Genomic DNA, 24,364 nt, shown 5'->3' on the forward strand with positions numbered 1-24,364 from the left:
CCCACCTGGATTAGGACCCGCCAGAGTAGACAAACTACTTAGTACGTAATTCACTGTTTAGTCGACAAGAGAACAATGGGTTTTATCGGGAATATTCCCATTGGTGTGGATCGCTACGGGATTACTGTATATCTGGGATCTGTAGCTAGAGAAGCAGCGTTTTAACCGCTGCGCTACTAGGACCCTATTGCATTTATGATTTTTTTTTTTTTTTTTTTTTTTTTTTATCATACACCTATTATTTTTTTCATTTTTTAATTGGGTGGCGTCAGAAAGAGATATCCTCGCGGTTTCTCAACAAGTCTGTGGTGGGGTTGAGGTTGCTAACCCCTTGCTCTCTCTCTCTCTCTCTCTCTCTCTCTCTCTCTCTCTCTCTCTCTCTCTCGGTTTGGCTCTTTACGTATATGTGTGTGGGTATGTGTTCGCTGTTTTATATCATATATACCCCGAAATAGTTGTCTTTATGTCTATTTGCGTTAGAATAGTTCCTATTTCCCCATGTGAACGTCAGATAGATCATGAAAGTCCCACTGAATTTATTTAAAGACGATATCACGGTATGAACATGTTACTGACATCGAAAATATTCCTAAAAGAAAAGCCTTTTTCGAAACGACTCACAATTCCGAAGATATTTAAAATGATATTTTAAATGCCATATCGTGAGCGCTGAGTCGCTAGTCGTAGAAGTGATCCTTTCATTGTTGTATTTTCTTTTAGATATTCATTTGTGTGCTCTTGACATCATCCTTATCTAGTTTTCAGAGTTCTTAACTTTAACCGTAATGAGTATCAACATTTAGGAACTAATACTATTTCAAATGTTTCTGAAGTGATGAAAGTATGATAAACACTGTGTTTGAAAATGGAAGGCAGTTTTCTTATATTCAGAAAGGGACACGAACTAAATCACATTTTTCTCTTTTCTGGAATGCGTACTAGATCACGGAAAAAATATTTTTATCCTTTCGCACTCCAGCAAGTTTTATTAAAGAAACAACTTGAGCCGAGCATCTTCGATCAGGTCGAAAACTCGGTCAGATCCCACGCCAAATCATTCCTTCCACCATCCATGGAGGTGATTTCTCATTAGTCACAAGCAGAAACCTCATCACACCTTGATTATGATATCGAACTCATGCACGAGTGAGCGTGTGCTGGGAACCATCCAGTAGGGCCTTCTTGCACTTGAAGCCACTGAAGAAGCCTCAGTGGGAAAGCGCAGCGGGTTAGCTCTGATAATCATCATCCTGTAGGCGCGTAGAAGTGGAATTTAATTTTCATTTCGTTTCTTGGGAAAATCGACACTGATAGATACAACAGTAAGATCTTGTGCTTTATGCAAAATTGCCATAAATATTAACCCTTTTCTCTTAGCCAGTTAACAAATCTAAGGCTATTTTCAAATAAGTTCGGTCCTGCAAGGTGGCAATCCCAGATGGAGTGAAAAAGTAAACGCTTTAAGAGCTAATAATGTTTCCAGTCATGTATTTGCAAAGTAGTAAATTTTTTTTTATATATTGGCTCACTGGCAGCATATCTTGGATATTGTTATGTAAATAATGGGTGTCCCAAGTTGCAAGAGCGACGTTCGTTCTGAAAATCTGCTAATTTTTTCCTCCTTTTTCACCGTCTGGGTGATAATTTGTTCTTCAATAGCCCTTGTTGTATTTAGGTGCTTAATCACATAATATATGAATTTATTCAAACTTTCATCGCAAATGTAAAGGTAGTTTCTTTATTTTCATGTAATGTGAAAGGAGGATTGCAAGGCATTAGTTTACCAATGGTGCAGTCATCAATACATAATAGAAAACTATCCCTTTACGAAAGACTCGTCAAAAATGTGTGATGGTTTTTAGTTTTCTAAAAATGAAACTATTGTGCCGGCTTTGTCTGTCTGTCCGCACTTTTTTCTGTCCGTCCTCAGATCTTAAAAACTACTGAGGCTAGACGGCTGCAAATTGGTATGTGGATCATCCACCCTCCAATCATCAAACATACTTGATTGCACCCCTATGGCCTCAGTATTTTTCTTTTATTTGAAGTTGAAGTTAGCCATAATCGTGCGTCTGACAACGATAATAGGCCAGGCCACCATCTGGCCGTGGTTCAAATGTTCCATGGGCCGCGGCTCATACTACCGAGGCCACCGAAAGATAAATCTGTTTTCGGTGGTCTTGATTATTTATATGATGTACAGAAAACTCGATTCACCGAAGAAACTATAATGCATTTTTACTTTGTTTCCTTCTTTAATACTCTTGCTGAAATCGAGATCATCAGTGCAACAGTCTCAGTGCTCCTGCATAGTGCAAAAACTGATAAATCTTGTTGCTTTGTGCGTGTCTTAGTTGATTGTTTTTCTTACGGTTTGTTGGAAATTTCATGAAATCACAAAAAAGTTTGCTTACAATTTTAACGATTAGTTCTTTGGCCTTTGGGTATAGATACTTTTTACCGATGGTTTTTCTATTTATGTTCATGAAAGAATTGTTGATAGTTTTTTTTTCCTTTTATGGTTTTTGTTTCAAAAATATTTTAGCTTTAAAGTTGTGTAATTATCCAGATGATATCCGGTGTTTTTGATGTTGTAGACCCATAACTGAATTATTGCGGAGAAAATAAAATTCATTTACCGAATAATGTTGAGCTCTTAGAATAGAGGTTCTTAATACTTGCGTGAGAGAGAGAGAGAGAGAGAGAGAGAGAGAGAGAGAGAGAGAGAGAGAGAGAGAGAGAGAGAGAGAGAGAGAGAGAGAGATTCCGTTGAAGTGGTGAAGCTTTAATTTTCTGCGCTCATTGTAAATAATTAAATAAGAGAGACCTTCTGAGAAAAGTTTATTTGGTAAGAAAATTATTAACTCAGTTATTCCTTTTGTAACTTGAGATTATTTCTTCATAATAGTCAATATTCGAGCCAAGTGTCGTATATCTAGTAATATGCTTATGTTTTAATCTTGATCTTTATTTATTTTGATTAAATTGAATATCTTTTCGTACTGAAGTGTATCTTATAATGTGTTTCGTATGTGTATACTCATTAATTGTTATTTTCTGTGGTCAGATTTGTGTAACTTCGATTATTCGTTGGTAGAGAAGTTTGGGAAATGCCTTTCCATAAATGAGCAGAACTTCCCTTTTTTTTTAGTTTGTTGTAAGACTATTGTGATGGCTTTATCTGTCCGTCCGCACTTTTTCTGTCCGCCCTCTGATCGTACAAAACTACTGAGGCTAGAGGGCTGCAAATTGGTATGTTGAACATCCACCCTCCAATCATCAAACATACCAAATTGCATCTCTTTAGCCTCAGTACTTTTAATTTTATTTAAGGTTAAAATCAGCAATAATCGTGCGTCTGGCAACGCTATAAGGACATGCCACCACCAGGCCGTGGCTGTCAAGGTATAATTCCTACTGATCTCTGTTTTTTTCCAAATGACGTTGGTTTCTTCAAATTCAAACTCCATTTGGCAATGAAGTTAAGTTATTTGGAGAAAACGAAAGATTCGCCTACAAAGCGGTTCTTTATCGACCAGTCTCTTTTCCAGATAAGTTTCAAGAGGAAATTTAGTAGGAAAAATGGTTCTTGAACAACGGAACAGTTTTATCGTAACTTACTATAACAAGATTATTATTGACCTTACAGATATATGTCTGCTTTGCTATTGGTTTGTTCATTGTGCGTTCTGGATAATATAATGAAGATTATGATTTTAAACAAATGTATGAAAGGGTAGGTCAAAATAAATAATATAATTATGATAATAATAATAATATCCTTGGTGGTGAAAGTATCATCAAGCAGCATGAGAAAATTGAATTTATATTTGAGAGAGAGACGGAAGTTTGTTACAGGTGAATTAAAACGATGCATGTAGGGGAAATGATCAGATATGACTGCACTTCTGAAAAGACTTATTCAATAGAAGAGTAGAGGGTAAGACAAAGAAAACATGAAGATTATTGGATTGATAATAGGTAGTACTGCAGTATACGAAAAGAGAATTATTAAAAATAAAATTCTCTCAAAATATCCTGGTATCTGATATGATTAAAGACATCCGTGAGGTTATGTTATGGATTAACACGGATGCCAACACACATACCCGCTTATATATATATATATATATATATATATATACTATATATATATATATATATATATATATATATATATGTATATGTATGTATATGTGTGTATGTGTGTATGTGTGTGTGTGTGTGTGTATCAAAGGATGAGAAGAGAACAAAGAGAATGGGGCTGTCTTTGGCACATAACCAATAAGTAAGACATATACACTGGCTGGACATCACTAACTTCTATCTATCACTGTTTTAGTCTGATCCATTGCTCTCCCATTTGAGAATGAAGATTGAGGGTGAAGGTATACGGGACTCTAAAGAGAAATGAGATTGGAAGGAAACCCGACATTCCAGCTCAGTAGACAGAGGGGAGAAATTGCATTGAGTTTGGTGCTTACTACGTGGTCTGGAGCCTCAAATTAGTGTCGCTGTATAATTCATTTCGCCAAGAGAGAAAGGGATGGAAAGAACGTCTTGATTGTGGACTTCAACTATATTTTAAGATATACTGAACTTCATTAAAGACCGTTATGTACAGTTTTAATTACACCTCGTTGAGAGGAATTCTCTTTCAAGAACTACATAGGGGAAAACTAATGTACTGATACTTCATGCTTTCTAAAACTACAAAGGTCTCTATAATATAGTGAAAATACAAAGGGTACAGTGCATTACATTAAGTGATTGGAGTCTTTATGTTAACTTGTGGGATTGAAACCTATTTTATTTCTTGCAGATTTTAAACACAAAAAATTATGTAAAACTGACCTGCAGTGATTTTTTTTTCACGAAATTAGGGAAAACAGGGTTATGTATAGATAAAACTTAACTTTGTATAGCTGTTAAAAGACGGGCATGTTAGTAAAAAGTGGTGTTTAAAAGAATTTTTTACGTTGATACATTGATGATAGACAACCTATTCATACTGATTAGATAACTAACGTTTTTTCAACGTATACGATTGTAGGTGTACAAGGGATATATAGGTACATTAGGTGAACAGTGCGAATAAAGACATATGATCGATTTTGCTACAACAGCAAGCTCCAGGGAAATCTGATAGGCAACTGGGTTGTTAAAATGCCAAGTTAAAGTAAATGGGGGCTGGTCTCTTGTGGGCGAAAACCTTTGTCACGCCTGCAAACAAAGAAAGAGCTGTTGAGATGAAAAAATAAAATCGATAGAAATAGTTACTAAGGTTTCTCTGTTTATATTTAAAGAATGAACTCAAGCACATTTGCCGTGTACACGTGGTGCCTGAGGTTAAGATGAAGCGGCCACCCAAAATGATTTTATATGTTATTTTGACGACCAGGAAACCAAGTCTTCTCCTGAACGTATGTTGTAACAAGCTCCCAGTGAGAGTCTTAGAAATAGTAATCTCCTTCGTCTAAGTAGAGCTCAGGTATTCGTTGAACTTATTCAGGCAAAAAAGAAAAAACAACAAAACAAAAAATCACAAGACTCCCAAGAGAGTTTTCAGCTTACTGCTAGATGGTCCAGCGAAGGAATAAGAACCTACGTTGAAACTGCTGATGTCTATGTCAGGATGCTGTTATTATTATTATTATTATTATTATTATTATTATTATTATATTATTATTATTATTATTATTATTTTTGTTAAGAAATTCACAATTCCGTGAAAACAAATTGTTTAAAAAGTATCCACAATTATATATAAAAATATTTTAACGTCACACTGATGAGGAACACCGTTCAAGTGTTCGAAAGTCTTTGTTTTATATTTTTACATAGAAATATATTTTTATATATAATTGTGGATATTTTTTAAACATTATTATTATTATTATTATTATTATTATTATTATTATTATTATTGATTATTATTATTATTATTATTATTATTATTTATTATTATTATTATTATTATTATTATTATTATTATTATTATTAGAAAAAGGCCCATAGGTTTTAAAATTTTACCCGGCTTTAGCTTTATTTGGAACAGTCATCAAGGAATGTATGAGTGATTGCTTTTTAAGGATAGAATATAGGAGTTCTCGTTTAGACATACACATACGCACACGCACGCACGCACACCACACACACACACACACACACACACACACTTATATATATGTCGGGGGTTTAGTCTACTGGCCACTATACTCTATGAAATACGCAAAATAAAAGTATTTTTTCCGAACTTCAGTGAACAAAATTTTAAATAATGAAAAATCTTTTATTTCATTATTCTCTAAGTGAGAATAATGAAATTATTCTTATTTGTGAGAATAATTTCATTATTCTCACAAATGAGAAACCATAGGAAAAGGTAATAAATGTACTATAGGAAAAGGTAATAAATCTACCATAGGAAAAGGTAATAAATCTACCATAGGAAAAGGTAATAAATGTACCAGGCACAACTACCAGAAAAGACTTTTGTAAGGGAAATAAAACTGTGATCGAAAAGACTTGTTCGAAGGAATCAAAATCTTCAATCCCAATACTCTCCATTTTTATGACGACTCGGGATGAAAGCGAGAGAGAGAAAAAAAGGAGAAAAATAAAATCCGCGACACCATTCTGCAGCAAATTGAAGCTCACTCTCGTTTTTGTCTGGAGAGATTTGTTCTTCTAGTTCGTCTTATGAATCAAGGTAGGTCATGTTTTGAAAACCAAAATTTGTATATTTGTTTCCGTATCCTCTGGGAAATCAGCCAGTTTGATGGGCATGTTGGTAAAAAAAAAAAAAAATAAAGATGACCACAGAGGTTACAAGTCGGAAACAAGTGTAGTGAACTGAAAAAAAAAAAACAGCTGTTATTATCAAAAGTATAAGAACGCTATTGATTGTCTTAGAACAAATTCCCAGCTTAAATTATCAGTTCTTTAAAGTTTCGTTGGGGCTGATATCCTACCTGAAGTTTAGCTACATGATACTTCGAAATATATTGACATTTTTTGGATTATTGTTATTATTCAGAAGATGAAACCTATTCATATGGAACAAGTCACAAGGGCCATTGACTTGAAATCCAAGCTGCCCAAGAATATGGTGTTCATTAGGAAGAAGTAAGAAGAGGTAAAGGAAAATACAGAAAGAATAGGTCCCACATATTAGAAAAAAATAATTTAATAAATTAACAAGGAGATGAAAATATATTAAAATGCCTTGAGAATAGTAATAGGGTAGTAATGCATTGCACCTTCCCTTGAACCTCTGGAGTTGCAATTGCATGACACCTTCTGAGAGGCTGTTGCACAGTCCAACGATGTGAGGTATAAAGGACTTCTGGAACTGAGAAGTTCGACAGCAGGGTATTATTACTGCATATTGGTGCTGCTGTTCAGCGAATGTGGTTGCTCTCGGGCAGGTGAAGGGATCAGGGATCCCTTTACCTGTGAATATGAAAGATCTCGGTTGAAATAAAACTTTTGAAAAAGTGACAAACAAGAGACCATCCGTCGAAGGTCCAAGTCATAACTGCTACTATTAGGGAACAAAAACCTTCCACCACGAACCGTTCTATCTAAATGAGATACATAGTACAGCGTTTCTTAACCTTTTTCGACCTCAGCAACCCTTTTGGTCAGGCCTAAGCAGTCCAGCATCCCTACCATTGGTTAACACCTTTACTACAAGGCTAATGTAAAGACAAGTGCAGTACATCTTGATCTTGTATTTGGTTCATTCTCCAAAACAAAAACAGTAATTATGGCAATAGCATTGGCAAAAACAATAAGAATATAAAGGAAAGATCATGGACAACCTCAATAAAAAAAATACTCATCAATGCGATTTTTGTTGTTGCTTATGTACGACTAGTTTCTCATATCGTGGCATCGTGTTAGCCAGAGCCACCCTCATGTCGTGGATTTAAAAATGTTAAAAATACATTTGTCCAAACGTATTCCTTCACTACAGAAACACTGATATTTTACCGCCACATATGTGACCTTCCCCAGCAGCCCCTGGGAGTGCTAGCACCCCAGGTTAAGGAACGCTGCATTAGTATCTTTTGTACTGGAAGTTCTGACAAAATATTTATTTGGATGAAGTTGTTTTGGAATACAGGTCTGTGCTGTTAGTATTAAAGAATAATAGTGAAATAAAATGTATACGTGGTATGCGTAAATAAGGAGAAAGGTACTCATTTCCGAGGTAGTTAACGCTGATGACCTTTTGCTCTCCAATATATGGTGGAATATTTAACAGGGATTAAAGAGGAAAACGTGCTGGGAAGTACTACATTATTTTACACCTTTTGGGGCGTAATTTCTGTTCCGTGTTATTTTAGTTCCTAGATGGAATGTGGCATTTTTTTTATTTCATCTCCAAATAGTGTCATATACAGTACTGAAAATGTATTTTTGTATACTCTCTTCTCGAATACCTTGTCGGTTATTATAATTATAATAACGGAATAACAGTGGTATTAACAACTAAGGTAATAAGATGATAGAGAAGATAATGATGACAGTTATGATAGCAATGTCTTTCTATGTATTTTTCTGGAGCAAAGATAGTCAACTGGTGAGAAAATTTACTTGTAGGTATGTAAATATTTATAATAAAGGCATCTTATTCCTAGTCTTTGAACTGTAGGGTTCGTATGAATGGGACGCAAATTCCCGAGATGTATACTCTAGTATTACACCAGCCCTGTTTTATTTACTTTTTTTCATACCCCTAGGTTAGGTAAAGTTCGTTCAAAAAGTATCCAACAGGTAATTTCCCATTCTTCTTTTACCACTTGTTTTGATGGCATGAATGCACCGGTAACAACAATGATAATGAGAAATTCAGAGTACTTGTTTTGAGATGTGGCTTGAAATGAACTTTATTTTTTTTTTCTAAGCGGGTAGGATTTTCATTATCATTAGGTAGTGATTTTAAGTTTAATAATCAGGAACAGTTCAGAGATCCAGAGAAGTTCCCCAACACCTGTTCTGTGTTGATACTAACAAAAGACATTTTTTTTCTAGTATACTCGTCGCCTTTTGCTTGGTGGTCAAAATTAAGCATTACTTATAGCAAGAAACAATTTCTGCATTCTTACGCAAATTTTGATGCGACCCCCTCTCTCAATTCGAACCTTTATAAACTGATCCTGTTCTGATCTTTTATTCTGTCAGTATTCGGCAAATTGTGCGCACTCCGCTCACAGACACCAATTACCAAGTCCGAAAGTTTAGCGAAAGAAAAAGTTGGGTTCTTCAAGAAGAATTCGTAAAGTTTTTTTTTTCTTTTTCATCCGAAGTTTAAACCACTTCATATGGATGAAATAGAAATAAAACAATGAATGAATTCTTTCTATTTTTCTGTCCATGTATTCACTGCCACCTTCGTGCTGGAGCCCTGTTATGTTTCTCTCTCTCTCTCTCTCTCTCTCTCTCTCTCTCTCTCTCTCTCCTCTCTCTCTCTCTCTCTCTCTCTCTCTCATCTTTTTAAGGAATTCATTCTATTTTTCTGTCCATATTAACACTACCACCTACGTGCTGAAGCCTATTATGTTTCTCTCTCTCTCTCTCTCTCTCTCTCTCTCTCTCTCTCTCTCTCTCTCTCTCTGCCATCTTTTAAATGAACTCATCCTATTTTTCTGTCCATATAGTCACTGTCACCTACGTGGCGAAGCCTGTGATATTCTCTCTCTCTCTCTCTCTCTCTCTCTCTCTCTCTCTCTCTCTCTCTCTCTCACCTTTGGAGAGGAGGAATATTTCGCCGGAGGCAAGGCGCTGCCCACTATGACATTCTTCTTTGTCTATGGCGGCCTTTGTTTATGAAAGTGGGGTTGCTCGGGAAAAAAATTCATTCACATACAGCTTCAATTAGTGCCAGAGGCTTCGGCGGTCAATTTGAACAAGTTGTTTTATGCTCTTTGTCGGAGGATTCCTGGATGGAGGGAGGGCGAGGAAGAGGAAGGGAACGGGAAGAAATGTCTCTTTGATGGTAATGATGATGTTGGCGTTTGTTTTGCCATAGAAATTGTATCAATGCTTGGAAATGAGCCTAGCTAGTATACCAGAGAGAGAGAGAGAGAGAGAGAGAGAGAGAGAGAGAGAGAGAGAGAGCGGGAGGATCATTCAATAACTCCACAAAGTGAAGAAGAGTCAAATGCGAGTTATAGTCAGTATAGTATTCAGAATTTCTAAATTAATTTATTCGTGCATACATACACATGTACGTACATACATACATAATCATCTCGCACCACTTGCCTTATAGCTCAAGCTTCGGAACGGTACATAACCTCCTAAAGGTCTGGATAAAAAATTTTTATCTTGACCCTCTTGTATATCGCTGTAGTTTTTAATGATAGAATATAAAATTATATATATATATATATAGATATATATATATATATATATATATTCACGTGTACGTGTATTAAATTTAATAACAAAAGAGAAAGAGAAAAGTCAGAGTACTTAGTTTCATGACCTACTATGTTTGTAAGTCGGACTCGACTGAGTAAACTTTATTCTGCGCAAGTAATTTAGTTTATTTATGTCATTAGGGTCTGCCACAAGGGTGTCAGCATTCATGAGTGTTCAACTGCTGCCCAGATGAGACGAGGCTTCGCGAACTGGGACATTGTGTATGGTTTGTATCCATTGCTGCCGCATTATTACTTTAGCCTCCATCAGTTATTCCGAGCCCAGAGTTTTAGCCGTTTCCTTAAACCGTCTAAATGTCATTAGTTTGCATGTCTTTCTACTTTGCATTTGAGGGACATGTTTGTGATTCTGTTCCGTGTCACTTTGACATTTAAAGCAGTTTTGTTTGTTTTTAGCTGGAGGTAACTATGAAAACTAACTAGGATACTGTTAATTAAAAGCTGTTCATCATATTATGGAGTCAGAAGTTTACATCCGCTAACACCTTTTACTCTGACTTTTAATTAACCTTAGATTTTTATGTACGTAACACGCTTGCCAGCCTTATCTTGCTACCAGCCCATCACCTTTACAGGTTTTTAAAATCATTTTACTATTAACATTGACACTTTAAAATAGTTTTGTATTTTTTTAAGTTTCAGTTATGATTTATTTTCGTCTTTCAGCAATTGTTGAACTATTTCCCCCACTTCTGTAGGAAATGTAGATATTTCAAGGAAATGTAGACGTTTCTAGAAAATGCAGGAAATGTAGATATTTCAAGGAAATATAGGAATTGTAGATATTTCAAGGAAATGCAGGGAATCTAGATATTTCAAGGAAATGTAGGAACTGTAGATATTTCAAGGAAATGCAGGGAATCTAGATATTTCAAGGAAATGTAAGAACTGTAGATATTTCAAGGAAATGCAGGGAATGTAGATATTTCAAGGGAATTTAGGACTGTAGATTATTCAAGAAAATGGCAAAGGAAAATGTAGATATTTCAAGGAAATGCAGGAAATGTAGATATTTCAAGGAAATGCAGGAAATGTAGATATTTCAAGGAAATGCAGGAAATGTAGATATTTCAAGGAAATGCAGTAAATACAGATAATTCAAGAAAAGCCACTGTTTGTGCCCGAATGAGTTCATCATAGGACATAAGAACCGGCGAGGCCAAGTTCACTTTCCCAGAGAGGAAAAACAGAGCAAGGTATTTAGTCAAACTGTTCCCTCTCTCCATTTCCTCCAGACTGTGTCCAAAAAGGGAGCCGCACTGGAGGGGAACGTTTATTCGAAAGAGATGACATACTGGATTTCTTAGCGTTGTATTTTGCTGGGAGAGCACTCACGGCAATGTCTTCTCCGAACCAATATTTGGGCAACGGTGGTGCAGCAAGGTTGCACTATTTTGGAAATCGTCACACACACACATATATATATATATTATATATATATATATATATATATATATATATATATATATATATATATATATATAATATATATACATGTATGTATGTATGTATGTATATATATAAAGTTTCAGTGCTTCTAGTCTTGGACCAAGAAAGGGAAACTCTTTGGGTCTGTTGCCTGGAAAATCCTTTGTACCTTCAACCATCCGATCAGTCAGTTATCTGGTGGTTTGTCCACTGTTTTGGGTCATAGTCAAGTGTGGACGAGGGCTTCGGACTAGCAACTTCGTCCTAAAAAAAATTTTTGAGAACCAGGAAGATAGTCCTGTGTATGTGTGTGTGTGTGTGCGCAAGTGATTGTGTTTTTATTAACGCGTCTATCTTTGTATCGGAAGATGCTTCAATTCAGTGCTACAAGGAGAGAATAATGCGGCAAAGTATAATTCTGACCAGTATCAAACAATTTCAAGACTTGGAGGAAGAAATACGACAAGAATGTATCGGCTGAAGAGAGGCCTTTGGAACCATTAGCAGTGAACTACTACATCCCTCGAGATTTAAATGAATCATTCATAGGAAGCAATAGGTGCGTCGGGACCGGTTTCGTCTATTCAGACAAGTTTGAAATGAAAAATAAAACGGGTGAAATCCCGGTGGAGGTTTGGGGGGGGGGGGGGGGGTGGGGGGGGGGGGGGGGGGTTATCTTCACTATCAATCTTTGCACGTCTGTTACACCACCTCACGATGTAAATGCGGGAGAAAACATGAGTTTATGATGGTTGAGAAATAAACTGTACCTATGTTTTAAGAATACGTTAGGCAGTATTGATAAGAAACAATAACAGTAAGAGAGAAAGAAACCTGCAATCTCTAAGGATTTGTCTCCTGACAACCCGTGAAAACACTTTGGAGTTGATTTCAGCCTGTCACTATAATATATATGTATATATATATATATATATATATATATATATATATATATATATATATATATATATTGTATACAAATATAATATACATATATATATTATATACAAATATAATAAACATATGTATATGTATTATATATATATATATATATATATATATATATATATATATATATATATATATATAAATGAATAAAATTGACTCACATCATGATTGAACCCAGGTCTTTAATTGAAAGTCCTGTGTTCGATCTTCATGTCGGTCAGAAATTTATTTGTGTTCGACACGTGATTGTGTGTTGATTATTTCTAATATATGCATGTGTACACACACACACACACACACACACACACACACACACTTTGCCCATATAACATGCTCGGAATGAAGTTGCGATGGTCCTAGCCGCATAACGTTAAGCAGTATCTATCGAGTGGGGACAATAGTCCTCGGGAAATAATATATTCTGTGCCCAGTCACCCCTCGCATATGCCATTCAGAATATACACGTAAATGAAGTTTCCTTTATGCAACGCTAAGTCTGAACGCGGCGTTTATGCAAGTATACACTATTAATATTGTATACACTATTAATATTGTATGCGGTAACGTTATTGTTGATATCCAATGCTGTTCTCGAACGTATCCGTCGCTGAGGTCTGTTAGCATTTTTTCTTTTGTTATAATAAATAAGCAATTTTGCTATATAAAGCATACGCTGATTTTTGAATTATTATATTTTTACTCTCCCAGACTTACGCTACTGAAACTGGGATGTCATCTCTACAGACTTTCTTGAAGCCATATGGGTTCAGATCTCATATGTATTCCTGTACGGGTTTAATATTTGATGTTACTCTCTATAACTCTCTCAAGAAAAATCTGTGCACTTTTTGGCACGTTTTTTTATTTGGCTGATACATTTATCAGTCATTTCAGATAAAGGTGATATTTCACTAAACTAAAAGCTTGTCGACGTGATCATTGCTGTCATCATTGACAAAAATTAGACCTTTTAGATCATCCTGGTTGTGAATTTTCGTTATGTGAATTATCCTTGGCCTTTTAGTTTTAATTAACTTCCTTCCAGTGGTGAGAAAACTATTTCATTAAGTCCACAGATTAATTTCAGTTGCTATTGAGAAACGTGTAAGTCCTGAAGATCAAAGCTTTCATTTTTTTCGCTTATTTGTGTTGATTGCTAAGAATTATATCACATAATTTACGTCTTCATTTGCAAGATACTTTTTATATCTACTTATATCACTGTTGAATAGTTATCCGTAAACTTACAAGATATATACATTCTGACACAGATTACCCATTTGGCTCAGTATACTATGTAGAATCTTAATAGGCAGTCCTAGAAGAATTCCATGGAGAGAAGACAGCTTTAGTTGTTACTTTCGAAAATTGCATCATAATTAACAGTTGAATAAACGCCTCTCATTCTATACAAACCTCCTAGTAGTTACGTGGGTCATGGTTATTACTGGCACTAAAGCGATTAGCTAATGTCTGGTAGAGTTTGCAGTATTTGGATGGATGATACCTTAGTTGATGTAGATAGAAAGGTCCTTTATAATAACAAGGGCACTAACGTTACAGTTTTCATGTCAGGGACTCATAGCCTTTCTTATATCAGCACCCTCCCCCTCCCTCCCAAAAAGCTTCATAAAATAGGTCATTGTTATTATTGTAATTATTATTGATCAGAGGATGAAAGCTATTCATATGGAACACGTCCACTTGGGCCACTGACTAAAAATTCAAGCTGTCCATTTGAAAGAAGAAACAGAAGGTTGTCGGACTGTGGGAGATAGCGTTTTACTCTTGCAAAACGTTTAAATATTTCATTTTCCACCTAAGAAGAATCCTTGCCCACTCTCTTTCTTTGCCTTATTCATCAAGGCCCATATGGTATAAGAATCCGGATGCCCTAACAGCTGTTCTTAAGCTTTCTACGTACCTAGACGTTACCTATACGCTTTTCAATAGAGGGGCTTACTTACTCTATTCAGTACAGAGTCGCTCTGAAACCACCACCAGCAAAGCTATATTAATACAGGTCTATAGCAGATCACCTTCAAAGGGAAACCTTCATCCAGACATCCTTAAATAAATCCGTATTAAGCCGATCACAAACTCCGGGAATTTCCTGTGCTGATCATTTTGTCATGTAAATTTGATATCTGTTTTATTTACCCTAATCCTACATTATTTGCTCTCCTGAAATTCCTCGATAAACTTTCTAAATATGTAACGAGAAGAATCCGGGGAAATGGGTCAACATGATCTCAAGTTACCCTGAAAATAATCTTAAATATATACACACACGCGCGCGCACACACACACACACCTATATATATATATATGTATATATATTAATATATAATATAAATATATATAATATATAATATTATTATATATATAATATATTATATATATATGTGTGTGTGTGTGTGTGTGTGTGTGTGTGTGTGTGTTTATTTACATTATGACTTTGGTTGTTGACTCGTTATTGGTAATTATTGTGGTTAGGTATTTCGGCTGACATTTTGGAAATCTCCGAAACGAGTTTCATCGCTGAATCAACAGTAAAGCCTTGAGGTTGCCAGACACAGTCATTTCCTGTTACTCTGGAGGCTGGGTAGCTTAGAGGAGGTGGCCTAATGTTTCCTGGATAACCATTGTTGTTATGTTAACCTGATAATTAGTCCGTCTTAGTTAATTCAGGTCGTCGACCTGTGGACAGGGACGTGTTTTCTTGCCTACAGGAGTTAGAATCACACATGCAAATGTGTCTGTGTGCAACTTAGCCATTTGTATGTGAGATGACCGTAAATTTGTCTAATTGTTCAAAATATGAGAACATCCTGTCTTCACGCATTCAAACACACACACACACACACACACACACACACACACACATATATATATATATATAATATATATATATATATATATATATGTGTGTGTGTGTGTGTGTGTGTGTGTATAAACAAGTATAAATGTGGGTATATGTGTATGTATATATATATATATATATATATATATGTATAAAGATGTATAAATGTATATATATATATAATATATATATATATATATATATATATATATATATATATGTGTGTGTGTGTGTGTGTGTGTGTATGTATGTATAAACAAGTATAAATGTGGGTATATGTGTGTGTATATATATATATATATATATATATATATATATATATATATATATATATAAAGATGTATAAATGTGGGTATATATGTATTATATATATATATACTATATATATATATATATATATATATATATATATATATATATGTGTGTGTGTGTGTGTCGTGTGTATGTTTTGTGTGTATGTTTTGATTTTAAGGATTCTTTCTACGAAACGATCACTGATACAATCATGTTTCAAGTGCCGATTTCTTAGTGCCCCCACCCCCTTGAAGAAAACTTCATAACGTTAGCCACTTCATACTCCTGCGCCAAAGGCTCTTCAGCATCCTGCAAGCAACAACACCACCTCCACCCCCTCCCTGCCCCCCTCCTGCCCGCCCATACACAGCGCCACTTACATCTGTTTGCGCACATACTGTATATTCCAGGACATTTCGACCCCTCCTTCCCAAAACTTCTTTTATTCCATTGAGGCATCCCTTCTCAGGTCCTCTCGCCTGTGTCCACAATACTTCCGTACATTAAATAGTTTTCTCCAACCTGTCATTCTGCGTTCCTTCCTTTTGACCGTATAATCTCTTAAAACTTCTGATCCCGGAAGTTTCAATGTGAGAGAACGCTTGAGGTCAGTAATTAGGAATAAAGCCTTTATTTACAAATATTACTTGGTATTCGTCACTTCTTCATTAATATAATTGTATTGTCGGAAGTATTTTTAATGAGTTTTCTTTCAATAATTTCTTTCATAGTGGACATAATTTTTAGAATACACGTTAATGTTATCAATTGATATCCAAATAAAAGAAAATCCTGGCGAAATATTACGAGAAAAGTCATTTACTATTCTGGAATTGGTCTCTGAAGAAGGTAGTTTTAGTCGATTGCTAGTTTTATTTTTCATTTCATTATCGTGATGACATGACCTTTTAGCAATACCAACCACTTCAGACTGTAATTGGATTTTGTTCTTTTCTTAGATCTCATTCGGGTAAAGAGAAGAAATTTCCGTGGAATCATGTCACTTTTATATCTAACCGGATTATTTGAATCAATGCCATAGCTAAATCTAAGTGTATATCTCTTAGGGGCCTTATTCTTGCTTAGGGTTTGATGCTTTCATGAATACAAAAATTGTAGAACTGTTTAAGGTTTTTGTAATATTCAGAATATGACGTAAAGTAATTTCAGCATTGCAGTCTTCGAATGCCATTCACTTCCTAATGAAGTTTTAACATTCTCCAGATTTATTTAAGATTGCCTTCAGCTTCGTATAATAAATGGTGGCTCGAGGGGCTTTTGAATGCTTCTAATTATCTGATTTCTCTCAGCCTTAAATGTGTCTTGACGTCACAAATACAAATCCAATTATCCAGCAAGCGGGGTCTTTCAATAGACCCACTTAACAACAGCAGCCAATCCGAGGGAATATTTCCTTTCCTTTGCAGAGTTTTGCTCGTTTTTATTTTTTCTTTTCTTTTAATACATCTCCGCCACCTTGGCTTTAGTTTCAGCTTGATAATGTATGAATTCAAAAACACAGTATTTGCCTGCATTTTGCATCTTGCACTGGAGATTATTTATCGTGTTCTCTCTTCTAGCTTACGCTGCATGGCCTGTAAATCGCTGGAAATAATTGTCCTTAAAATATTTCCACTGAGAATATTTTTTCCTTAAAATATTACCTGTCGGAATATTATTCCATCGAATATTCCCAATGTTAATATTTTTCCTTAGAATATTTCCGATGGGAATATTTTTCCATAAAATATTGCAAATGGGAATATTATTCCTTGAAATATTCCCATTGGAAATATTACTTTGATAACATGCTCTTTAAAAGGACAGCTGATAACAGTTTGGTATGTGTTCAGGAATGGGATTTAAGCATTATTTTACTAATTTGTTCAAGGATTGACTTTCAAGGATATCAGTGCCTTTTTAGGACTGGCACTAGTGCAAATCATAATACAAACTTTTCAGATGCAATCATAATGCAGTGCTTTTTAGATGCAAACATCACAGATGCAAATCATAATGTACAAAACATTTTTCACAGATGCAAATCATAATGTAAAAACATTTTTCACAGATGCAAATCATAATGTAAAAACATTTTTCACAGATGCAAATTCAAATATTAATGTACAAAAAAAACATTTTTTCAACAGATGCAAATCATAATGTACAAACATTTTTCACAGATGCAAATCATAATGTACAAACATTTTTCACAGATGCAAATCAAAGTACAAAAAAAACCAATTTTTTAAAAACAGATGCAAAATCATAATGGTACAAAACATTTTTTTTTCGCAGATGCAAATTCATAATGTAAAAAAAAACATTTTTTCGCAGGATGCAAATCAAATGTAACACATTTTTTGCAATGCAAATCATAATGTACAAACATTTTTCACAGATGCAAATCATAATGTACAAACATTTTTCACAGATGCAAATCATAATGTACAAACATTTTTCACGAGCCCAAAATCATAAATTTACAAACATCAAGATTGCAAATCATAATGTACAAACATTTTTCGCAGATGCAAATCATAATGTACAAACATTTTTCACAGATGCAAATCATAATGTAAAAACATTTTTCGCAGATGCAAATCATAATGTAAAAACATTTTTCGCAGATGCAAATCATAATGTACAAACATTTTTCGCAGATGCAAATCATAATGTAAAAACATTTTTCACAGATGCAAATCATAATGTAAAAACATTTTTCACAGATGCAAATCATAATGTAAAAACATTTTTCTCAGATGCAAATTATAATGTAAAAACATTTTTCACAGATGCAAATCATATTGTAAAAGCAAAAAAAATTATTTACCGATGCAAATCTTATTGTTGTTTTTTAAGATCCATATTATATTGTAAAAACAATAAATTTCTTTACAGTTGCAAATCAGACTGTAGAAACAAACATACACATCATCTTATTGTAAAAACAAATTATACATTTTCATACAGAAGCAAATCACCCTTTTTTTTTATATAATTCAAAATGTGGAGTCGTTCTTAATGGGTAAGTTAAAAAGCCCATTAAACTGGTTGGAAGCTTCCACCAAACAGGTCCTCGGATGCTGCCGACATCCAGAGAGGAGAATAACTTTTTCCAAGGATGATAGATGGCAGAGGTAAAACAATTTGGGTCAGAAAAGCAGTCCCATTGGAACTGGCTTTTAAGGCAAATGGGTCTGTGTACAAGAGGAAGGATGCTCCAGATAAATCACACTTTCATTAAATGGTCAAAATTTAGCAAGGAGGTCAGACACATGTGGAAGGGAATGACGCATAATATGGAGCAACGTCCTATTTATGGAAAGAATGTTCTTAATTAGTTCGCCCAACCTAATAAGGAAGAAATATTTAGAACCAAGTAAAGGCTTTCAAGAAATGAAACGGCCAACAAGACTTGATTTAATATCAGAAGAAACACTTTGCAATGTGAATTTTTCTTGTATGAAGGACTTTATTAACAAGGTATTTTTTGTTGGCGGGGCGGGTGGGGTGTGGGGCGAGCCATAGATCTTGGATACGAAATAATTCTAATCTCCAAAGAAAATACATGCACTGTGAATGAAAGTAAAAGGAGGAATATAGAATGAAAGACGTTGTGGAAAGGAAATGACATTCCATAACACTTCTATTTTTCTAGAGTAGCTTTTGTTTTGCCTAACTCAATACAAATCAGGAAGTACAAATGGTCAATCAGGAAGTACTGGATAATGTGAGACAGTTACTTGGTTAAAAGCATTATAGCATAAGGCTTTAGAAACCTAACAAAGACAGATTGATATACGTATGTGAGCGCTTAAATTTCTATACATACACACACATTTGGATACTTTCAGAAACAATATGAAAATCAGCGTTTGCCGCCTCTACCATACTCAGTGTGGGTAGACTAAACATCAACGTTCCCCTTGCAATCCGCATAACTTGCCTCCGTATTTATCAAAGTTGACTGTCAGTAGAAGATGGATATTCGATTCGACTTTACAAATTTTGATACTTCTTTTAACTTTTATTATTTAAGGATTAAATTTAAACAATTATAGTTGTAGTTTTTTTCATTATTAAAACTTAATTACCAAAATTTAAAGGAATGCTATATTTTTTTTTTTTAAGAAAGATGTAGTCGTAGCCTGTGTGGCCACAGAGGGCTGCCAGACATCTCTATTTGAATCACGTTATCAGACACAAAACCACGAAACCGCGGCGCTGAGAAATAGTAGTAAGTCAAAGGAAAAGACCCGAGGCATCCAAGAGCCAACTCACTCACGTAGACATTCTCCACTGAAATACCCACACTGTCGGGTTATTCAGACTCAAATACTTATATTTAGATACTATTCCTCAATGTAACCTTGAATAACATTTCGCGTTCATAATTTGATATGAACTTCGGTCACTTCGTTTACGTTTTCAAGTAAGAATTAGTTCTCCGAACTGAACTAATTAATTGTGAAGTATTCATTATGAGGTAGCTGTGAAGGTATCACACACCCTATCTAATGCCATTGGCAAGACGCGAAAAATGTCATGCCAATTAATTACCTGTTTTGCTCGAAATCCTAGACTTGCTGGAGAAGGGAAGCCGCTTCTGGTATGTATTACCTCCTTTGGGATTCTGGCTCCGAGAGAAACTCTATATCCCCAATGAGTTTATCATTTAGATGCTCTACACACGAGCCCCGCTTTGGACAAGTGAATATTTAATCATTTTGATAATTGAAACGGTTTGACGCATCTATATATAATTCTCATTGATTGCTAACGTAATTGTCATCATTTTGTAAGTTGAAATGCGATGTTTATGCAATTCATTGTTAACTTAAAGGATGTTTATTATGGATTTTCTTTTGACAATATAATCTCGCTGCGTTGCTATAGTTGGGAGATACGGAAGCTAACTTTCAGTGGTTTTGGGCGCATGTTTTCTTAAGAATATTATGCTCTTGGTCTCAAAGAATTTCTTAATGAAGATCGTGTACACATGGTGATGATTGCAGCCATTTTGTACAGTTACTTTTAATACAACTGCATATAAAAATCTTTCCATTTATTTTAATAGACTTGAAAGATTGTCAGGTGGTTAATCGGCGAAGATCCCTATTTCATGTCCGTATCAGCATGATTCTATTCCCGTTCAGAATTGCAATTTGGATGTAATGGCTCTATTGCATAAAGTACTTACCGTGAATGGTCTCCTGAGAATTTTCATCTCAGAAGATTGCAGGCTATAGAAATGGAAGCTATCAGCAGTTAAATGTCAGTTGGTAGAAGGTTATTCAAATCAAAGAGTGCTTCGGGCCATCTGGAAGTGCAACAAAAGTAAAGCTGTAGAAGTTCCATTTCTGTAATTTCATGATCATTTCGTGGAAAAGATCAGAACTGAAGTTGTTTGTGTGTGCGTATATAGTATATATATATATATATATAATATATATATATATATATATATAATATATATATATATATATATCACCTTGTTTATCAGTTGTGTTAGTGTGACGGATAATGTAATAATCCATCGCATTTTCCCAGAAGTTAGTTATTTTCTCGAAGAGAGGTTAGTGCATGAAATTGTTACCCTTCCGGTACTCAGCCAGCTTTTTGGGATGAGGTTGCTAGTCCCACGCCCTGCTTGATCGTGGTTACAACCTTCACAGACGTTTAACTACAAAGGTACCCAATTCACTTCTCAGGTCAGGAAAAGAATAGAGCATTTAGCGGGGGTCTTTGCACAAGGTTTGAACATAGTTCGTCTTACTTAATAGGCAAGAATGATGCTTGCTGTTCACGCCACAAGTCTCCCCAACCCCCTCCTCTCTCTCTCTCTCTCTCTCTCTCTCTCTCTCTCTCTATGTATATATATCGATATATATATATATATATATATATTGAATATAGGTAGATATATATACGGTATATGTAAATGTGTGGTTTGTTTGTTGTTTGTCTGGTGAGTGTGTAGATGAGCTATTTTACACTGCATAGGATGTTCTGTATTATAATGTAATCAAAAGTTCCAAACTTAAACAAATTTGGGCAACGCTCTCCCCACTTGAAACTTAGTGGCAAGCCTCAGGGTTTAGAGGTCGACCACCCTCCATGATTAACCTCTTTTTATTCCTCTCTCTCTCTCTCTCTCTCTCTCTCTCTCTCTCTCTCTCTCTCTCCTGTTTACGGGAATCTTTATAAATACACAGTGCGGATCCCTATGACCCAGAATTCGGTCAATGGAACTTTTACCCCCGAGTCACTCTTCAGCCTTTTATAAAGGTCCGAAGGGTACTAATGTGTTGGTCTTTAATTTGGTTTTCCAGTTTCAGTGAACATGATTTGCTATTTAATATTGTTTTTTGCTTCCTTGTAAGTTGTTATGGGATGTTATCGTTCCTGTCTCATTCATATATATATATATATATATATATCTATATGTATATATATATATATATATATATATATATGTTATATATTGCTACTTTCAAAATGCATATATTCCCTCTTAGACTACAAAATGTTATGTAGAATTGTGCAACATTTTTTCAGATTCCTAGATAGCTTAGAGATAGAATGTTTTAAAATGTGTGTTCAGATTTCGCATTACATATTGTAAAAGAATATATAATGTAGGACATAGACAGAGGGAGATCTTCTTTGTCCATTTGAAACTACGATTGTTTCCCTTTGTTATGTCAGCACTGTGAGATCAGAGGAACTCAGAGATCTCAGTTTGCTTTCCTAATCTGTCAAGACGTTTGATAAGTGAGCTCGAGACTTCATTTGTGTTTTGAGAATCTGTCATCAAGTAAGATAAGGGGCTTCTGCTTGGGTCGACCGAGTCGAGTACATGTCTTTTTTGAACAGAATCGTCTCATACGTGTGTGTCTTTGATCAACGCCACGTGCAGGTTACACTTTTTGTATATAAAGTTGCGTAAGATTCCGAAGCTTCTAGAAAGAATTGTGCCAAAAACGTTTTGTGTCATCTCCCCTGTCCAGCTTCCGTAAGGAAGAGAATTTCATTACATCTTCGATACTCTAGGCGTTCAGATCTCTCTCTCTCTCTCTCTCTCTCTCTCTCTCTCTCTCTCTCTCTCTCGACATCCTTGAGATTATATTAACGTAATGTAAATTGGTCACTCGTAGCTTGAGAATTTCATATTTGATATTTCTTAGAGTTTATTTAGTGTTAAATAGTGTTTTTTTGTGGAATCTGAACAAACATTATTGTCCTAACGGCGCCTGGTTTTTGTGAAAGTGTAAAACAAGACTGCAGCAAAGAAAGAAGTTGGTATACCAAAAAGGTAAAGTGTGTTATATTTTTATTAGTTGCAACTAATAACGTATAGTATTAGTGGTTAACTAATAATGGATAGGAACAGTGGTTAACTAATAACGGATAGGAACAGTGGTCAACTAATAACTGATAGGAACAGTGGTTTGGTAAAAACTGATGGTTACAATGTTTTGAGTGAAAAGATTTACACTTTTACACATTGCAAATTTTTGTGTTTTGTGTTTGTTTCATTTTGTGCATTTCTTAATTTTCTTGTTGAAGTGTGCCTTTTTATTTTGATACTGTCCACATTTTTCTGTATTTTCATTTACATTCACAATTTAATTGACTTAGTCATTTTCATTGCTTAATCATTGCACATTTAATTAAATTTAACACTTGTGAATTAATTTGCATTTACTTAGAATTCTTTTCAAGTTTTATTATTGTTTAGCACTTGTGAATTGATTTCAAATTTTCAATTATTGCCAAACACTTTTGAATTTCAATTGAATTAATTTTCTTGAATTTTGTGATAAATTAATTTTTAAATTTAATTTTACTTAATTTAATTCAAGAATTAATTAAACTTTACTTTGTTTTCAAGTAACAGTAATTTTCCCTGATATTGTGAATTTCACCTATAAACTTTGAGTTTAATAATAAATTTTTGTATGTAAAATTTTTATAAGTGTTTTTATTTTTATACCAGTATATTTGCATATGATTATGATTATGTTAGGTAGAAACATAGAGTGATGATTAATCTGTTTTCCTTCAATTTAATTGAATTGACTTAGAACCAGGGAAGTACTTAGACTTCTGAAATTAGGGAAATACTTAGACTTTTAAAGTTGTTGATGGAGTGATGCCCTTTGATTAATTTAATTAACTTACAAGATTACCTCACACCCTGTTTTTGATGAACTTAGTCTGATTTTCTGCAATACTGGTAAGTTGTTAAGCGGTCACTGTTGCCTTTAGAGTATTCAGTCGTTTAATACCTATGATGAGGGTCATATGTCTGGCTTTTGTGAGGTAAACAGTGATGAATGGTAACCAGATACTTGCACTTCGTAACAATATA

At 34.7% G+C, this 24,364-nt stretch overlaps 1 protein-coding gene across 3 annotated transcripts in view; it reads left to right on the forward strand.

Moving 5' to 3' along the window:
* The window catches only part of LOC135207672 (tachykinin-like peptides receptor 99D), a 498,955-nt gene that overhangs the window by 206,972 nt on the left and 267,619 nt on the right, over window positions 1–24,364 (forward strand). The gene's annotated exons all lie outside the window — the stretch shown is intronic.

This window comes from Macrobrachium nipponense, chromosome 34 (assembly GCF_015104395.2).
Source record: "Macrobrachium nipponense isolate FS-2020 chromosome 34, ASM1510439v2, whole genome shotgun sequence".
In the NCBI taxonomy this organism is placed as follows: Eukaryota; Metazoa; Arthropoda; class Malacostraca; order Decapoda; family Palaemonidae; genus Macrobrachium; species Macrobrachium nipponense.